We start from the raw sequence: 19,330 nt of genomic DNA on the forward strand, positions 1-19,330 counted from the left end.
CATTGTGGAGGTTTTTTTTTATTTTTAGCACTTTCTTTCTAGTCCTACCATATGCTCCAGGTTCATCTTGTAGATTTCCTGTTCCAGACTATAGTAGCCATTTCTCCAAGGAGCTCTGGCTTCTTTCATTGGAGAATGGTATTAGAAATGAAGATTGGAGTGTTAGCTTTGTTCATTATTGTGCTTGTTGTTGCTTCTAGGGCCTCTCAGTTGACAAAGCAAGAAAATATATGTGCATATACACATGCACATTCACAAACGTACATATATATGCTCACACACATATATGTATATGTGCTTATGTATATGCCTATATATGTATCTATACATATATATGTATAGATACACTTATGTTTATACCTATATACACACATACACATATGTATGTACTTATATATACCCATATGTGTACATATACAGACATAATAATATATGCATGCATATACATAGATATACCCGCATATATACACATATGTATATATACACATGTGTATACATACACACATATAGAAATAGACATATATATACACACATGTATACATATACCCATATCTGTAAATATTTCTATATGTAACAGTTTCTATAGTATCTATATTAAGCTAAGCATGAATTCATACTGATGTTTCTGACTCCAACTCAGTATCATATGGATCATTCTAGCTTCCTCCACTTGCTTATCTGTGACCTCCTTCTCTGATGGGGCACTTTCAAACCTGGAAGCATTACTGGCAATTAAAGGGCAGGATTAAGACAAGTCAAATACTCTGCAACCCAAGAGATAGTTTCATATTAGTGAAGCATTTCCTTCCCCTAAATAATATCAGTGCCCCCTTGGGAACACTGATTTATGTGGACATCACATCCCCAAGAATTCCAATGGGAATAACATTGTATAGGGTGACAATGAGTGACAAAAACTTCAAGAAATGAAGGGAGTGTCCTGTAGGTGGGTGAATGACTGCTTCAAGGATATGAAGTGAGAGTATATGAAGTGAGGGACCTTACTAACAAACTTACTAATTTGATTTTATTAATGGCCCCAATTTTCCAGACCTCCCTATATTCATGGCCTTTCAAATGTGGCCTTGTAGTGTCTCTTGTCAGCTATGGAATCTATTCCCCCACTCATTGAATCTTAGCTGGTCTTATGAATTACTTTGGCCAATAGAATGCAGTGAGAGAGATGCTATACCAGTTCTGACCCTGAATCTCAAGAGTCTTTGGGTGTTTCTGCATGTCTTCCTATGCCTCTGGTATAGAACATGGCCCAGTTAATTTTCCAGAGGATAAAATACAGAAGTCTCAGAACAAAGTCATATAGCCCAAACCATCCTAGATCAGCCAACATCAGCTGATCCCCAGGTATAGGATAAGTCCAGTCAAAACTAGAGGAAACTCCAGCTGAATGTGGCTGTATCTTGTATGGCTTCCAATGATTCTGGTATTTATGCCCTGGTGAAAGCTTTCCTTTGAGTGTGGGCTGGACCTAGTGACTTATTTCTAATAAACAGAATACAGCAATGTGATGAAATGTCACTTCCAAGATTAGGTTACAAAAGGCTGATTTCTGTCTTGCTCATTCTTTTGCTTCTCTCCTATAACCCTTGCTCTGGGGGAAGCAAACTGTTGTATTGTGAGGAGCCCTATGGAGAAGCCCACATGGTAAGGAACTGATGTGTCCAGCAAGAATCTGAGGCCTGCCAACACTCAAATGAGTAAACTTGGATGCTGATCAAGCCCCAGTCAAGCCTTGAAACAAATGCAACCCTGGCCAACACGTTTATTGCATCCCGTGCCAGACCCAGAGCAAGAGGACCCAGCTAAGCAGCACAAGATTCCTGACTCAGTGAAACTATGGGAAGATAAATGCATATTACTTTAAGCTGCTACATTTGGGGATAATTTGTTAGCTCAAAAATAAATAAGTAATACATCAGCCTAAACCAGCAATCTGACGATCTGATAACTAAGCAAGCTCATTGCTTTAAGCCTCTGGTTGTGGAGATAGCTTGTTATGGAGCATTGTCATGGCAATAGAAAACTGACATACATGAAATTCACACCTGGGTGTTTTAGGGAGCAGGGAAAAGGGATGGATTGGAAAGAGCAGTGAAGAGAATGGCAGACAGTGTCCTCACTTCCAGGCCCAAGGCTATAGAGAGGGTATCAAATTTGTTGATTTCTGTATACAGATTTTGAAATTTTATTGTTTAATAGCTTCATCTTGCATACAGAAATGGCCTTTTTTAGATCATAAAATCTTGTAAATCAATTGTGTAAGCTATTAATTTTGATAGACCAGAGAAGGATAAATTTTCTTCTCACAGCTGAGATCCAATTCTATTCTATCACAATGTCACAATGTCTATGTGCAATATTCAAGGGTGTTTTTGGTTTTGGTTTTTTGGTTTATCATAACAGAAGATCAAAAGCATAAAGTACAGTTGTGTAATAGAAGTAGCCTACATTTTTTTAATGTTTATTTTTTTGAGAGAGAGATAGAGTGTGAGAGGGGGCAGAGAGAGGAAGAGACAGAATCTGAAGTAGGCTCCAGGCTCCAAGCTGTCGGCACAGAGCCCGACACGGGCCTCGAACTCACAAACTGTGAGATCATGACCTGAGCTGAAGTCGGATGCTTAACTGACTGAGCCACCCAAAAGCCCCTACATTTGAATTTGCTTTTTAAAATGTCACTTAGGTAATTATAGGTAGATAGAAACAAATGGAAATAATCTATAAGTACAGAACATTTAAGGAAAGCCTGAAATAGATCATAGGTAGCTAGACTAAATTAGAAGACAGATAGGTAGGTAGGTAGATAGGTAAATAGATGATAGATCTATTGATATAGATATAGATAGATAGATGACAGATAGGTAAGTAGATAGATGACAGATGGTAGATAGATGATAGATAGATAGGTAGATAGATAGAAAGGTGATAGATAGATAGATAGATAGATAGATAAGACAGATAGGCAGAGATCCTCTCCATCCACAAATACACATATACTGAAACAGTAAAGTTACCCCACGTGTAGTAGATGCTATCCCGATGGCCTTTACTTGGCCAATGTATCTATCCCCCAGCTACAGAGCGTTTACTGCTAAAGAGCTTCAGGCTGCACACTTCTTTGGAGACTGCTCTCTGCAGTAAAGGAGCCATCTCACTAGGGAGATTCTATGACAACACTTGGAGTGATCTGCAAGGATCCAAAGTGTCCAGCCCCTTGCCTCAATGTGGGGCCAACTCTTAGGTTTAAATTCATGATCTGGAACTCTCTGTGTGATCAAGCCAAGGTTAATCTCCAAAGAAGACCATATGCTTGCTTAGCTCTTCCCTCTGCCTCACCAGCTTCTCTGACTCTTCTTCTCCTGAGAGCCCTCCCTCAACAAATCACATGCATTGGAGTTCCCATCTCAGGGTCTGCTTCCAGGGAAAATGACCACGAGCTTTATACAGATTTTCTTATTTTCTTTCACAAATTTAACTTGTAATTCGACTTGAATATTGGCATCCCCCAGTGTGTGTAGGTGTGCGTGTGTTTCCCATGGGTGGCTTTGCCCAGGACAAAAATACTTGACACCCTTTTCCTGAGTCATGTTGGCCGTCATTCTGCACCAACTCTCAGTCCCAAATGCTGTCTTCCATTTGGTCTTGTCATGGAATGAAAGAGCTCAGTCAGCAGGAAAACAGAGATTCCTCAATTCATCTTGCAATATGGCTTTGGTAGACTTGGAAGTTTCTCTGGAGCATCATGAGAAAGAAATGTCTGGAGTCTGAGCTTGGTGCTCAGGGTACCAAGAGACAATTCACATAATCTTTATTGTGACATTTGCCTCTGCCTCTTACATCTTTCTGAGACAGTGCATTCTTAAGATCAGAAACATCACCTGAAAGGCACTGGCAGGGAGAGGTTTCTTAAAGGCACAATGTTCCCTTTATGTACGTTTCTTTCCTTTACTGGCCCTTTGATAATTATCTAGGTGAAAGAGGAGATAATGCAGACTCAGGGCCGGTTGGAGCCTCTAGTACAGTTGTACCTACTTCTTGTATAAAGTAACATGAATTCTAAATGTCAGTATAAAGGTACTTTATACAGGGTGTAAATCTTTTGATTATTTCCACCACAAGGGGCTTGAGAGAACAAAGGAGTTTGTTTCCATTCAGAAAGGAAGAGAGAAGGAAATCTTGAACGTTTTTTTTTAAATTTTTTTAATATTTATTTATTTTTCAGACAGAGAGAGACAGAGCATGAATGGGGGAGGGTCAGAGAGAGGGAGACACAGAATCTGAAACAGGCTCCAGGCTCTGAGCTGTCAGCACAGAGCCCGACGCGGGGCTCAAACTCACGGACCGCGAGATCATGACCTGAGCCGAAGTCAGCCCCACAACCGACTGAGCCACCCAGGCACCCCTTGAATGTTTTTTTAAATGTCATACTATTAAACTGCTGGGTGGCTCAGTGGGTTAAGGCCCTGACTCGTGGTTTCAGCTCAGGTCATGATCTCATAGTTCATGGGATCTAGCCCTGCACTGAGCTCTGCACTGACAGTGTGGAGCCTGCTTGGGATTATCTCTTTTTTTCTCTCTCTCTGCCCCTCCCCTGCTTGCAATGCACTCTCTCCCTCTTCTTCAAAATAAACATATAAACTTAAAATATTTTTTAAATAAATAAAATGTCATATGATGATGGTGTAGAGTCACATACACATGCAAATAGGGTTAACCAGTTGGCATTTTGTTAATTTAAGAATCCAGGGCCATCTCTAATGGTACACTGTGTGGATATGATAATGGGGGCAAAGTTCCTGTTAAAAAAAGACAAAAGTCTGAGTCTGAGAAAGTTTAGAGTAAGGTTGAGGTTGACAAAGTCCACAAAGGGAATTGAAAACACATTGCTGGCTGACTAGACATCAGGTGTAAATCTCCTCTTCTCCTAAGTAAGCTCATATAATTCTAATTACAACCCATGAAATAGGTACCCACTCAATCCCTATTTTACAGATGAGGGACAGAGTCTTAGGGAGATTAATATAATATTTCCAAGGTCATAAAATGTGTGAGTGGCAAAGTCTAACTCCTAATATCCTTACTTTTGTCAAGTGATGCTAGATGTGATTGAACAAGTCAAGTGGCAAAGGGCTGGGCGAGACAGAGGAAGGTTTGCTAAGCAGAGTGTATGAGAAAGGGTAGCATTTGTACTGGACCCTGTACTGGACCCTAAATGAAGACCATAAGTGTCTATAGCAGTTAAGAGCAGTCTAGTAAAGTGAAGAACAGTACAGCTTCTGTGTCCACTTTGATGTGTGATCTTACACAAATTAATGGACTCCAAGCCTTGATATTTTCATCCCTTGAGTAAGACAAATAAAACCTTACTTTTTAGGGTCATGATAAGGATTAAAAATTATATATGTGGAGGGTCTGGTACATAGTAGATATAATAAGTGATAACTGACCAACTAATTTATTTGCTTACTTCATGGACTATATTGCCTTGGGTCCTGTAGATTAAAAACTAGGCAATGACTAACCACTCAAGACAGTTCAACTGCAATCCCATTGAGGAGATGTATGTTACAAGGGCAGAAAGGGAGCTTGTGAAAGGAAACCTCAGGTTACATTCCGGATCTCATCAGAGAATAAGAAAATGCCATTCCCAAGGTTATGTTTCCCTCTATTCCTATACACACTCTATTCCAGTCATTATGAATAGTGGTGAGTTCTTTGCAATCCTACTGCTTCTCTGACTCTACTGCCTGATCTCCTACCATGTCTGGGTTTTTCTGGATATCTCATTTTTCACAGCTCAGCCTAGATATTATTTCTCTGAGAATCCTTCCTTCATGCACTAGATGCCTTCCCTATCTTATGCTATAGCACCTTTTATCTCCCTTATCAGAGCACTTATATCCCTGGATTATAATTGCTCACTTACTCACTTGACTGGAACATAACTGGGGTTCCATATGGCCCAGTTTCTGTATAGTACTACTTAAAGAAAACTGTTGAGGGCCACTCAAAATGTTACTCTCTTTCAAAAATACCAGGGGTACCAGTGGGTATATTTAAAGTAAAGAACTTTAAAATATTTTCTTTAGCTAAATCTCTTATTTTCAATATCTGTTTCATTCCTGAGAGATGCTGAAAAAACAACAACAACAACAACAACACAGGAATAATAAAAGCTGTCTCTTTGCTTCGTTTCTCTCTTCCTTCCCCAAAACTCTCTCCCAAAAACTTTCCCAGACCTAGCCTACCTGGTTTTTCTTCCCTCTCTCTTCATCTACAACACAGATCTTTATTATGATGATCAATGTAGCATATCTACATTATTCGGATTTATTTTCCCTTTTGCTTTACTAAGAGATGTGAAGATGACTGGTAAGCAAGAATCTTCAGTTGGGGAGATGGAATAGAGAGGAGGGAAGACACATTTACACTTTTGGCTCTTTTTTTTTTTTTATGTACTTAAATCCCCCAACCCAACTGAAGATAAGGATCAGGTCATGTTAAATAATATATTCTAAGCATTTAGCATGGTGCTTAGTAAAGAGTGGACATTTGGATACATGAACAAATGAATAGATAACACAAATGGGAGAAACAGACTTCCTATAAATGTTATGAAATAGGCAAATTAGTCTGATTTTAAAGACTGAATAGCAGCCTCTGTGCTTTCCCCGAGCTGAGGATACTCCTGAGATGACCCTTTTATCACGTTTAACAAATACTTAAATCATATGGTGTGGTTAAGGTTGACATAGAGTAGTTCAAAGTCCAAGTTCATTCTTAAGAGATTTATCAAGTCTGAGGTAAATAATCCTGAATAGCCTTCAGCTTCATTTTACTTAGTCCTGAGGTACTTAAAAGAGATAAAATGACTCCAGGGCTAAGATTCTAATGTTTTCTGTTGAAAAGTTTATTTGTAATCATAGTATTTCTATCTGTTGTAAATACTTTGGGATCCTACTTACATTTTATTGCAATCCAGAGGCTAATCAACATTACCTGTTGCTAAGCATTCACTTTTACTTGGCCTCATTCAGTAGGGAAATATGTATTTGCAAGGCTGGGCACAACCCATGGAAACATATAGATAAAATATTGCTTCAAAATAAAGCTAAAGTGGGGTATGTGGCTGGCTCAGTTGGAAGTGTACATGACTATTCATCTCAGAGTCTTGATTTTGACAAAACTCAGTTGGGGGTAGAGATGGAATCCATCCATCCATCCATCCATCCAGAAACAAACTAAAAACAAAATAAATAAAGCCCAGCAGAAGCATTAAAATTAAATTTTTACTGCTTCAATTATTTTATATATGCTCACATGATGATGATAACACTAATAACAGTAATTACTACATGACCAGGCAATATACACCATGCTTTATGAGTACATGTGGGTTCTACAAGGTTACAATATGAAAGGAAAACTGACACTGCTCATTTCCGAGAGTACCACCAACTAGAGCAGCTACATGGTGGATATGGATATGGGTTCCAATCTGGAAAGAAGTGATGGAAACTACCTCAAAAGGGCAGCTAATAAAAATTCAAGTCAATGAAAAGCTTGGATCAGCCTGTGTATTGAGAGAGGAAATGACCGGTCTTTCATTATTCTCTTCATTGAGAAGAGAGAATAACTTTCCCATCAGGAGTTGGAGGCCCTGGATTGAAGATGAGGAGGGAGTGACAAATGCAGAAATAAAAGACGACCATCCAAAGATAATGAATACAGCCTATTTATTCAGAGCTTGCTATAGCAAGAGGGTGAGCCCTCGTCCTCTTGGCAGAGACTTAAGGCAGGCAGGGGAGGTACAAACAAAGGGAAGGCTTCATGTGTGCCCTGACTGGAGGCTATTGGTATGGGGAAGCTGGAGTCAGCCTAAGCTGAAGAGGGCATCTTTTGTGATTGATTTAGGGAGCATATTTGGCTTGTTCTTTTTGGTTCTGAGTTGAAAGCAGGGACCAAAATCAAGGAAGCTGGCAGTCATAGACCAGGACTGTTTCAGGCTGGTTTGGCTTCCACGATGAGTTGCTGCAGAGGTTGTAGGTCAGAGTTCTGTTGTCATATATAGTCTGGTCATTGTCCATTTGTATATTTATTGTCTCTGGGGCTTCAAGTCTCAGGTCCCTCAGATGACTGGTTGTGTTTCATGAGAACTGGTATGTCTACATCATCACTGACCTGTAATACACACAGGGGTCTTGAATTTTTCCAACCATTGGTCTGCCAATGTATCAGTCATGATCTTTGGAAAGGCACCAAAGTGAGAATTGTGAGTCCTAGAATTATTTGAGTTATTGCATTAATTTAACCTATATCCCTTAGCAAGTCAAATTTCAGAACTTTGCTTTTTATCTGCAAGTTGAGGACTCTATATGTTCCAGTTCCAAAGATGTTATTCTCTGACTCTAATCCTGGAAAGTGTGCTCATCGCTTTACCAGCCTGTTTACCATGGACATATGCTGAAAAGTAAAAGACACAATGCTTGTTCTCAGGGGAATATTCTCATGAGCCTCGGGATGAAGGGGAAAACAATTATTTTCTCAACCGTGTGTTGGGAAACGTAGTGGATAATAAATAGTTAATTTCCTGGGACTGATTAGGAATGTCTCCCTATGTCATAAGGATTTTCTACTTTGTAAAGAGGAATTTTCCCATTTAACATAATTACATAAAATTATGGGTATTGGAACAAAACTCAATCAATATTTATTGAGTAGGGAGCTACCACAAGATTTTAATTGGAATTTTAACTTGAAAACTATCTTAGCTGGATCTAGGGTCAGGGAGATAGAAGAATAGTTACGTATCAGTAGAATCCAGATGTAAATGGTAGCACTGTTTTCCTTTACTGAGTAAGATACTCTGACTATCCTAATGTTTTCCATTTCTGAGCTTGGGATAGCAAGTAGTGAGATCAACAGGGGTTCATATAGTGAGGGACAACTGAATTTGAAATATCATGATTGATAAGCATGTATTTGCAGAGACCAGACCTTATTCAAGTCCGAGTATAAACATTTAGTTCAATCCCTGTCACTATTAGGTGCTTTATAAATGTTTAATAAGTGAGCTCAAAATTCGCAATTCACAGGGGGATCCTGATTTAAGAATATTGATTCCATCTCCAGTAGCTTGAGCCATATGAAACTGACCTGTTGTTCAACCTAATATATGTATCATATTTATTTATATAAATCCAACAGCTTTATAGGTTTTTCTTGTTGTTTCTTGTTGTTTGAATTCTGAAGGCCAGTAGTTAATAGTTTCTCATCAATCTGACAGGAGTGGACTTTGTGTTAGGAAATGTGACCATGTTTAAGGAAATTTTCTATAGGATATTGTTTAGATTTTCCAACTTTTTTTCTTTTTTTTTTTTAAATATGAATTTATTGTCAAATTGGTTTCCATACAACACCCAGGGCTCATCCCAACAGGTAAATTTTCCTACTTTTGAACAAAGTGGAATACACATTCCTTTAAGTAGGTTTTGGTTTAATATACACTTTTTTGAATAACCAAGGTGTGGATGATCTACTCCTGGTAAACAAGACCTGAATATAAGTATGTTTCAAATTCCTTGTGTTTTTGACATGGTGTCTCCCTAAGCAAGAGAAATCACTTTTATCATCATAATTAGATATGTAGTTTTTCTTATTGGCATTTAATAATAGTTAAATACTAACAGATACTACATGGGGTTTCCTTAACTCAATGACAAAACCCTATGTCTGATGTGAAAACACTAGAGGAGGCAGACCAGTGGATGGTAGGCCAAGATGCTGGGGAATGAGAGAGGGGGTTATGGAGGGGGTGAACTGGGGCTGCTGTGATTACTATATCATTGCCATCCCATTAGAAGATGCCTTGTGATCAAAACCTGCTCCTCCAACCTCCTCCAAATAGCTTGTTAGTAAGTCCTGAAGACCCAAGTCATTATCTAGCAGGCATTGCAACTGTCACCTCTAACACAGGTCCTATTTATCCTGGGTAGACAATGTCCAGACCACTAAAATATGCTGTCTTAGAAACATGGCTGGGAGAGCAAGGGTGTGATAAAATTAAAACTATTTGGACTCCATCCTTTTTTATTTCTTTATCCACTACACTTGATAAAGAGGCTCTTTTCCTTTGTTGACCTTGTTTGGGAACGTGGATGGCTCAGTCAGTTGAGCATCCAATTCTTGATTTCAGCTCAGGTCATGATCTTGCAGTTTGTGGGATTGCGCCCTGCAATGCGCTCTGTGCTGACAGCCTGGAGCCTGCTTGGAATTCTTTCTCCCTCTGTCTCTGACCCTCCCCCCTCAAAAATAAATAAATAAACATTTTTTTAAAAAAGCTTGTTAAAAAGAGATATTAAAGAATGCCCAGTTTAATCTAGCCTTCAGATAGCTTGAGAAGAAATACAATACACTCTCTATGCTGTTTCCCTGTTATTAAATTCACTAGCTCATCCTTTTTAAAAATGTAAAGAGCCTAAGAATCATATGAGAATCTTCTTGAAATACAGGTTGTGATTCAGGAGGCCTGGTGGGTTTGAGATTCTGCATTTCTAACAAGCTCTCAGATGATGATCATGCTACTGGTGCAGGGCTTGCACTTTGAGAAACAAGGCTACAGCCACCTCGCATGTCCCAGGTCATGGGCCTACGTGGCTTGGGGCTTTGATGCAGCTTGAATTCCCTTCCAATTTATAGTCCACTGTGTTCAGCTCAGGACAGGATCCTAAACAAGCAATCCTGAGCTTTTCTTCTGCAACTGGCCCTTTAGTCTACTTTGGTGGCCTCAGAATGTTCATCGTATTCTCCAGCTACTCAATGCCCCCTCTCTGGTGTCCACATTAGACAGTAATTCAGTGATTAATATCCTCTCTTCCATTCTTCCTCCTTTACTCCAATGAAGAAAGGGAGGGCAAGAATATGACCATATCAAACGAATCAATCCTTGGGACCCAAATGAAGTATCATTTTTGTGGGGTCTAATGCCCTCAGCCATTAAAATGTACATATATCATTAAGAAGACTTTTAAGAGAGAAACACCATATCCTACAGGAATGAGTATTACCTTTCTATAATTAGCATTAGCACTCTGTCTAGTATAAAGTTTGTAGTTATAAACAGTTTCTCAATGAACCCATGGAAATTTTAGGCATTAGGAAAAAATGGCAACAGTAAGGTGTTTGGAGGTTAAGTTGGACTTATGATTCGTTGCCCCATAGGTCCCAACTGGCAAAGCAATATTAATCTGGTAGTAGTTTATACAATTATCTCTGATTCAGGCACTATTTCCCTAAAAATGAGGAGACAATATTCGATTGTGGTATCCATCACAAGGATCTTACCTTTGGTGAGGAGCACACACAAGTATTTGAATGGAATGAAAATACATTGAACGTTCTTGGAGGTCACACCAGGCAGCTTGGAGTTCACCAGAGTGGGCAATTGTGGGTGACCGTGCCACTGCAAGTAACTCATTCATTAAATCCCACCTTAATATTTGTAAGTCAAACTAAAGAAGAAGAAAAGGCAACTGGCTGAGTGGAAGAACTCATGTTGTCACATGGAGCTCATCCTGGGATCCCAGACCCATAGGAGAGGGTTATATCATTAAAAGATGGAGGCTTTCTCTAAACCAGCAAAGACTCCCAAACCAACTACCATTTTGAATTTCTTTCTGGTGGTCCCAGTAGCTGTCTTCTTCTTTCATTGATTTTTTTTCTCATAAAGTAAAATAAATTGCTGTAGTTTTGCAGCAAAGAAACCATTTCTCTCTCCTCTCCAGAAACCTGTAGTAAATAAGACCATTGCTTTTTACACAATTTGCCCTATGTTTACCTTTCAGAACAGCACAACACAGAATGCTACTAAGAATACTAACCAGACTCTGAATTTATTTTTTTTAATAACTCAGAGAGGACATGAGCAGTTAGATATTTACTGGGGAAATTTTTAGCATGTCTGGTTTTTAACTGATTTCTACACAAGATGCCAAGTTTTTAAAACTCACACAGAAAATGGGTATAAGAAACATTTGTGTAACACTTTAAAATATATGAAGCACTTTTGTAATTCTCAAAGCTCATTTCCCCTTAAGAATAATCCAATGATGAGTACATGTTTTTATTCCCTTTTTCATACATGAGGAGATGAGGACTCAGAGAGATTTAGAAACACAAGGTCACACACATCAAGAAGGAAGGAACTCCATTCTCCAAATGCCATGCTCTTTTCCGATGCACCTTATTTATATCCCATGCAGTGGTTCTGGTCTCCTGAGCTGTAAAAGAAACCTGTTTAAATGTGGCTAAATAAAAAGGGATCAAAATTGCCTGAGTGATGTGGTTTAAGCCATCTGAAGACACTGTGCTCCAATCACTCTCTTTCATGTTTTGCCTGAACCCTGCCTGCCACCTGAATAAAAAATGATTAGAGCAGATTGTCACTAAAGAGAATGCTGCTTTCCATCCAGGCAGCAGGGCATGATAAAAGAGATCTTAAGGATTCTGGCAAATTAGAGCTGCAAGTCTGCATTTTTTTAATTTTGTGAGCTGATATAAATCACAGGGACCTGTCAGGGAGCATTCAGATGTACTGGGCAATCCAACTTCAGAGATAAGCGAAACGTAAAAGCAGCTCACTGCACATCATAATTAAAGAGCTAGTTGTCTTCAGCAATTTCAGTTCCTGTGGGATTTTCAACAGATTTTTTTTTTTTTTTTTTTTACTTTTTGAGCTTGGAATAAAAGAGAGAGAATCCCAAACAATCATCTCTGAAGTTTTGTAATGGAACAATTTCTTGCAGTAGTGTGCAGGTCACTCAGCTCCTAAGGAAATCATCAGGTTCCTAGGCTTTGTTCTTCCTCTGTGGATGTCTGGTAAGTCACACAGTCACTCTAGAGACTCGATTTCCTTACCTGGAAGAAGAGTGATTTAACTGAACTCTGAATCCTAACACTAACATTCTGGGGTTCTATGAAATTTCTCATTTCTCAACAGCCATCCATGTATGCACAGCTTTCAACTTGAAATGGCCATTTTCATCCTGTGATCCTTAGACAGGGAGTCCCTTTAAATGACTGGCAGATGTCCAGGTTACAGATCAAACCTGGTCAGTGAAGCTCATCCACATAAAGAAAAGAAATGAAAACCGTGGTTAACAGAGCAATTGTGTTTCGTCTTGCTTCTGTCACCTTCTCCATGTTGGTTCAAGATTGACATCCCCATAGTATTTGTAGGTGGCTTTTTTAAAATGTTTTTCAATGTTTTTATTTATTTTTGAGAGAGAGAGACACACAGAGACAGAGCACAAGCGGGAGAGGGGCAGAGAGAGAGGGAGACACAGAATCCGAAGCAGGCTCCAGGCTCTGAATCGTCAGCACAGAGCTCGAAGCAGGGCTCAAACTCGTGAACTGCGAGATCATGACCTGAGCTGAAGTTGGACGCTTAACCAGTTGAGCCACCCAGGCACCCCATGTACATTGCTTTTCTTGAAATTCCTTGCTCTTGTGTATGATGAAAGCGGACTTCTCACTCAAATGTATGCACTATAATCATTTAGGAGCAGAATGATGCCTCACCCCCGTGTCCCCAGATTGAAAGCTGCTGCATTTCATAGGGGACATTCCAGCTCTAGCAACTAGATGCAGAATTCATGGAATGCAAAGTCTTTCCTGGCTCCCTCAGGTTATGACCATCCCTTTGAGGGCCTTTACACATATTACTGAACATCTAATACCGAACAAGCCATTCATGTCCACAAAACCTGCTATCCTCATCATAGTAGGCTGTAAGACCCTCAGGTCACAGATAAGACTTTCCCCTCAAACATTATAATTCAAACACACAGTGAAAGGAAGAGAATGACACAACCATGTACCCTCTATCCTCATCTAAGAGAGGTTTTTCCACATTCACTGCAGATTTTCCTCTATTTTTGTAAAGAAATAAAGTGTTACGTAAATAATTGAAGCCCCATACTCCCTCCCTACTCTTCCTTTGGAGGCTGTCCCAAGGAACAAGTTGGTGTGTCTTTCTCAGCCATGTTTTCGAATTTACTACATATATGTGAATATCCATACACAACATTACGTTGTGTTTGTAAAATTTACATCACTGCTATCACATTGTAATTTTATTTGTGCACCTAAAGTTGTGTTTTTAAGATTGATCTGCACAGCTCTACGTTGATCTAGCTTATTCATTTCAACTGCTGTACAGTATCATCATGGAAATGTCATTCAATTCATTATGTTTCTATTTAGATTATTAGATTTCTTTTTTTTTTCTGGGGACGAAGTTCAAAAGGCATCTTGTTAGATTATTAGATTTCAAGTTACTTAGTGAGATTTAGATTATTATCAACTTTTCTCTTTTAAAACTAATGTCCCCTCTTCTTATACACTAGAGTTTCTCAATGGTATGTATTTAAAATTAGAGCACTCAGTATCTCATTTTATCCTTATTGTTAGTAATCTGCCTTTACATCAAGTATATAGAAATTCGGCCCACGAAAAACTGTAATAATTGAATAATTTTCTTCCTGTAAAAGTAAATTAAATCAATAATGACCTTCCGCTCACTATTTTCAAGCCATCAGAGTCTCATTTTAACTACTGAAGACACAATCTTATTTTTATTTTTAGATGCATAATTTAAAGGAAATAACTATGTGAAAAAGCACTAAAATATAAAAAGAAATGGAATATATCTCACTCACCTTTATTCAACATTTCCTATCCCAAAGAAGTAGAAAAATATCTCACTATTAAAAGTCTTCATTTTAACATGTCAAAAACCCAAAACCTTTATCTCCCAACATACTGTGCATTCACAGTTCCCGTTAGTGCTGCTTGAAATCTAATTCATTTCCTATTATTTCCCATTTCTCCTTTTATTAAACACAGATTTTATGATTAATGCCCTGGAAAATGCCAGAAGATATTTTTAAGAGATAGAGAAAAGTGCTATTATTTCTTCACTGAAATAACATTATAGGGTAACGACTCTGAAAGTGGCAGGATTTCAGCACTCAGGGCAAAATGACAGTAACCTAGCATTACATTGCTCTGGCTGGGGATGATTTATCTGTTTGTTCTGGCATATTACACACAATGTGAATGAGGCCTGGACCTGCACGAAGGAAGGAATATCTCAATGAAAAAATAAAGCATCATTTTAAAATGTGAGGTGACATCCCAAAACAAGAAGAGCAATCCTAAAATATAGTCATTCAACACGTGTTAAAAATAGTTATGATTCTGTTCTTCCAATGGACTCCATAAATCAGGTGACCATCATTGCGTTCTTTGTGAGGGAACTTGGGTAATAACCAAGGGGAACCATGGTGATCAGCCTCTCTAGGAATTCCTCAAAAGCCTATATGTGCTCTTCTTGTCCAGATTGTCTAGATATTCCTCATTACAAGCAAGCAGTATCTACCTCACAGAGGATAACTCCGTATGAGGTGAAAGAGAACAACAGGTGTGATTTGTTGTTGTTTTCTTTTATCTTTTTAATGTATTTTATTTATTTTTGAGAAAGAGACAGAGAGACAGAACATGAATGGGGGAGGAGCAGAGAGAGAGGGAGACATAGAATCTGAAGTAGTCTTCTGGCTCTGAACTGTCAGCACAGAGCCCGATGCAGGGCTCGAACTCGTGAACCACAAGATAATGATCTGAGCTGAAGTAGGACACTTACCCAACTGAGCCACCCAGGCATCTCCTTCTTTTTTTTTTTTTTCCAACACCTACACTGTTATGCTAAAGATGCAGGTTGTATAGTCAAAATCAACTCCTACTTCCATTTGTGGTATCTTACATTCATTCACTGTACCATGTTACTCATTCCCAGAGTTCAGGGTATACCTTACTTTTTATATTTCCCCTTCTACCCACAGAATAACAAATTCAATTGATTTAACTCAATCTTTGAGAAATTAGTGAAGACCAAATGTGGATATAATGCACATAGGGTGAAGAAAATGAAGAAGTGCAGTTACTGAAGCATTTCTATATATGTTATCCAATTTGATCTGCCAGTTACTCTATGGGCTAGAAGTTTACCTACTTTGTGAACTGCCTTAGGTGGAAGTCCACCAATCACAAGATATAGCCATACAACTTGAACCTTAAACAGTCCAGTGATCCTTCTCTCTGCTCATCTCAACTTTATAAACTGAGCAATCAAGGGGCACCTGGGTAGCTCAGTTGGTTAAGCGTCCAACTTCAGCTCAAGTCATGATCTCACAGTTCGTGGGTTTGAGCCCCACATCAGGCTCTGTGCTGACTGCTCAGTCTGGAGCCTGCTTCGGATTCTGTGTCTCCCTCTCTTTCTGCTCCTCACCCACCTGCTCTCTCTCTCTCTCACTCTCTCTCTCTCAAAAATAAATAAACATAAAAAAATAAACTGAGCAATCAATAAATACTTGCCCATACTAGAACTAACTATAGATAAGGGGTAAAAATATATTAGAGTATAAAAATATATTAAAGTATTTCTCTGCTCTTAGTATCTTCAAAATGGTAGGAAGCAGTAAATAAACAAACATATCTGTGAAGATGTATGTATACAATAAAAAATACTAGCTCAAGAAAAAGCTCCATATGGCTAAGTAGTATTTATTGTCAAGAAATAATATAACAAATATAATATAAATAATTATAAATAAAATTTATAATATAAAATAAAAAAATATAAAGAAGGTTTTGTATAACTCTTTCCAATGCTGTACCAAAAGGACAAAGAAACATTGTCACTTCAATAATTATGTGTTGAGAAAGGAGCACTGTAGATACCCACCTTTCCATATCTCTTTTTACTTATAGCCCATGACATCATCTCTAATAAGAGGAGGGATCTCATATGAACCCCATAATTTCTGTGTATTTCAGTCATTTCAAGTATGAAATCTGAATGTTCATACTTTGCTTTCCTAAAACAAATGGTTCCTCTAAATCCTTAATAATGACTTTGATCAATGTAGGCACTTCAGACATTCTCTGGTTTGGGCTGTTCTACACTAAATTCTGTTCAAAAAGAGGATGGTGATAGTAATCGCCCAGGAAGTCTGAGGACGTAGCATTAAATTTTACATCATCTCCAAATGGGCAGGAGCAATGTGACCTAGGAATTTTGCTTCCCTTTGGCTAAAGTGTGCAAGGAAAACTGGACAGTCTGAGATGCAGTAAATTATCTGTGATTCATGAGTTATGATTGGCCTGGATTATAGCCCCATTTTGGAAGAAGTTAAGAACTCAGTGCTTTAAAAGAGCAGAAAATATACTATTTTAACATTTTAGAATGGAAGCTTCTCATCTACCACCCACCTTCTGTCCTTTTTATAGCAAAAAAGAACATTTCTCTTTTGTTTCTTTGTACCCTTTTTTTTCAACACTCTTCCTACATATAAATTCACATCCCTCTCTTTATTATAGAACTATTTGCAACCACCCTGAATACCTCATCAAGAAGGATGGTACTGAAATAAAGAATATGTCTTCCAAATAGTATTTTCAGTGGAAAGTTTGAGTCAGGTATATGAATGAAAACATCTTTCATTCCCTAAACAAAGAAGTAGAAATAGCCTTCTCTGTATCTTCCTCAAGAGAAATCTTTAGGGAAAAAAATGCTTTTCAATGAGACTTATTACATTTTAACTGTTATATGCAATAAGATGAAAGTCAAGAGCCACGGCCCAGAAAATTAAAGGGATACAAATCTCCTTCACTTTGTTTCTTAAAAAAAAAAAAAGGAATGAATCAGAAAGAAGTCCCTCCTTTTGCTTTCCAAAATGCCATCATGGAGGAAAGTCAGTGGATTGGAATATTATTTCTGTTACATTGTGTTACTTCTCCAGTTCCAAAAAACATAATCTTGGCAAATCATAAATGTTTTGAATTCATTACCAAAAAGAAAAAAAAAGGGAAAGAAAATCCGCATCCACAACCCACAAAGCATAATAATCTGTTGCTTCTCTTCTACTTTCACTCATTTTGATTGGATTCCCCAGAGTTTAAAAACCACAGTTTGGTTTGAACAAGAACCTGAGATGGACATTGAAGAAGTCAAAAGGTGCCAACACCTCCTAAGTCAATATAAGATTACTCAAGCTCCATTTAATTATCATGTAGAATGCAGCCAAAGGGCCTGGGTTTTGCTTGTTTGTTTGTTTTCAAAATTATTTGAATTTCCTGAGAGGATGCCATTTCAAAGAGCCTCTCATCAGGATAATTTGGGATAAGAATAAAGGGTGTATTTCATTCAAGCATCCTTTATTCACAAGAGCCTAGGAAATAGGCCAGGCAAATTAATATATCTTAGATAAAAATGTCTAGGACTTAATTTAAATACAGCCTAAATGATTAATTAATTAAATCATTAAATAGAGCTCATTTGATCTATTTTGCATGATAACATGCTTTGGAAACAGTCATTAGAAAATCATGTAAATGATGTTCAACCCAAGGGTGAGGTGGAATGGGGGTAATTAATGACTAGAAAAAGAATAGACTAGCATTTATTGAGTGCTTATTATAAGCCAAGTACTTCTGTTTGTCTTTACCTTTATTATCCTGTTTATTCCAAATAACAATACTACAGTGTAAACATTATTATTATCAGTGCTTTATGTAAGGAAAATGGAGGTAAAGAGAATTTAAAGAACTTGCTCAAGCCATCATATTTGGTAATTGGTGTCATGGATTCACATAGGAAAAATCGGGTTCCAGGACCCATGCTCTTAATCACCACACTGAGCAAAAGAAGGAGGCAAAATTAAATCAAGTACACAAGTAAGTAGGTTGGTACTTACAGATTTAATATTTAATGTACTTTCCTGAAGGTCTCTTCCAAGCAGTAATTTGCAATTTTGCTAGGATGAAGATATGAACAATGGTCACTATCAGGCTGGCAGATAGGAAGGACTTAGCAAGTTAGTAAGCCTAAGCAAATACTCTCCTCGGTGGCTCTGAATGGGATTTCCATTCTCACCCATTGTCACCCATGCTACAAGTCAATAAGTACCTATAAAGGGATACAAAATGAATGATTTCTTTTTGAAAAAAAATAAAAATAAAATAAAGTACATGCTATTGTAGATAAAGTTAAAAGTAAGATTATATCTAGGTGTAGGCCTAAAAATGTTTGCTTGGTGTTTGTTAACTTATCAATAGAGAAACTTAGATGAAAACTTCAGTTTAATTTGAGATGTCATTGAAGATTCTTGGTTTTTTTTTTTAAGTTTTATTTCAGTAATCTCTACCCCCAGCGTGGGGCTCAACTCATGACCCTGAGATCAAGAGTTGTACGCTCCTC

The sequence above is a fragment of the Neofelis nebulosa genome, chromosome 9, assembly GCF_028018385.1.
Source record: "Neofelis nebulosa isolate mNeoNeb1 chromosome 9, mNeoNeb1.pri, whole genome shotgun sequence".
Classification (NCBI taxonomy): Eukaryota; Metazoa; Chordata; class Mammalia; order Carnivora; family Felidae; genus Neofelis; species Neofelis nebulosa.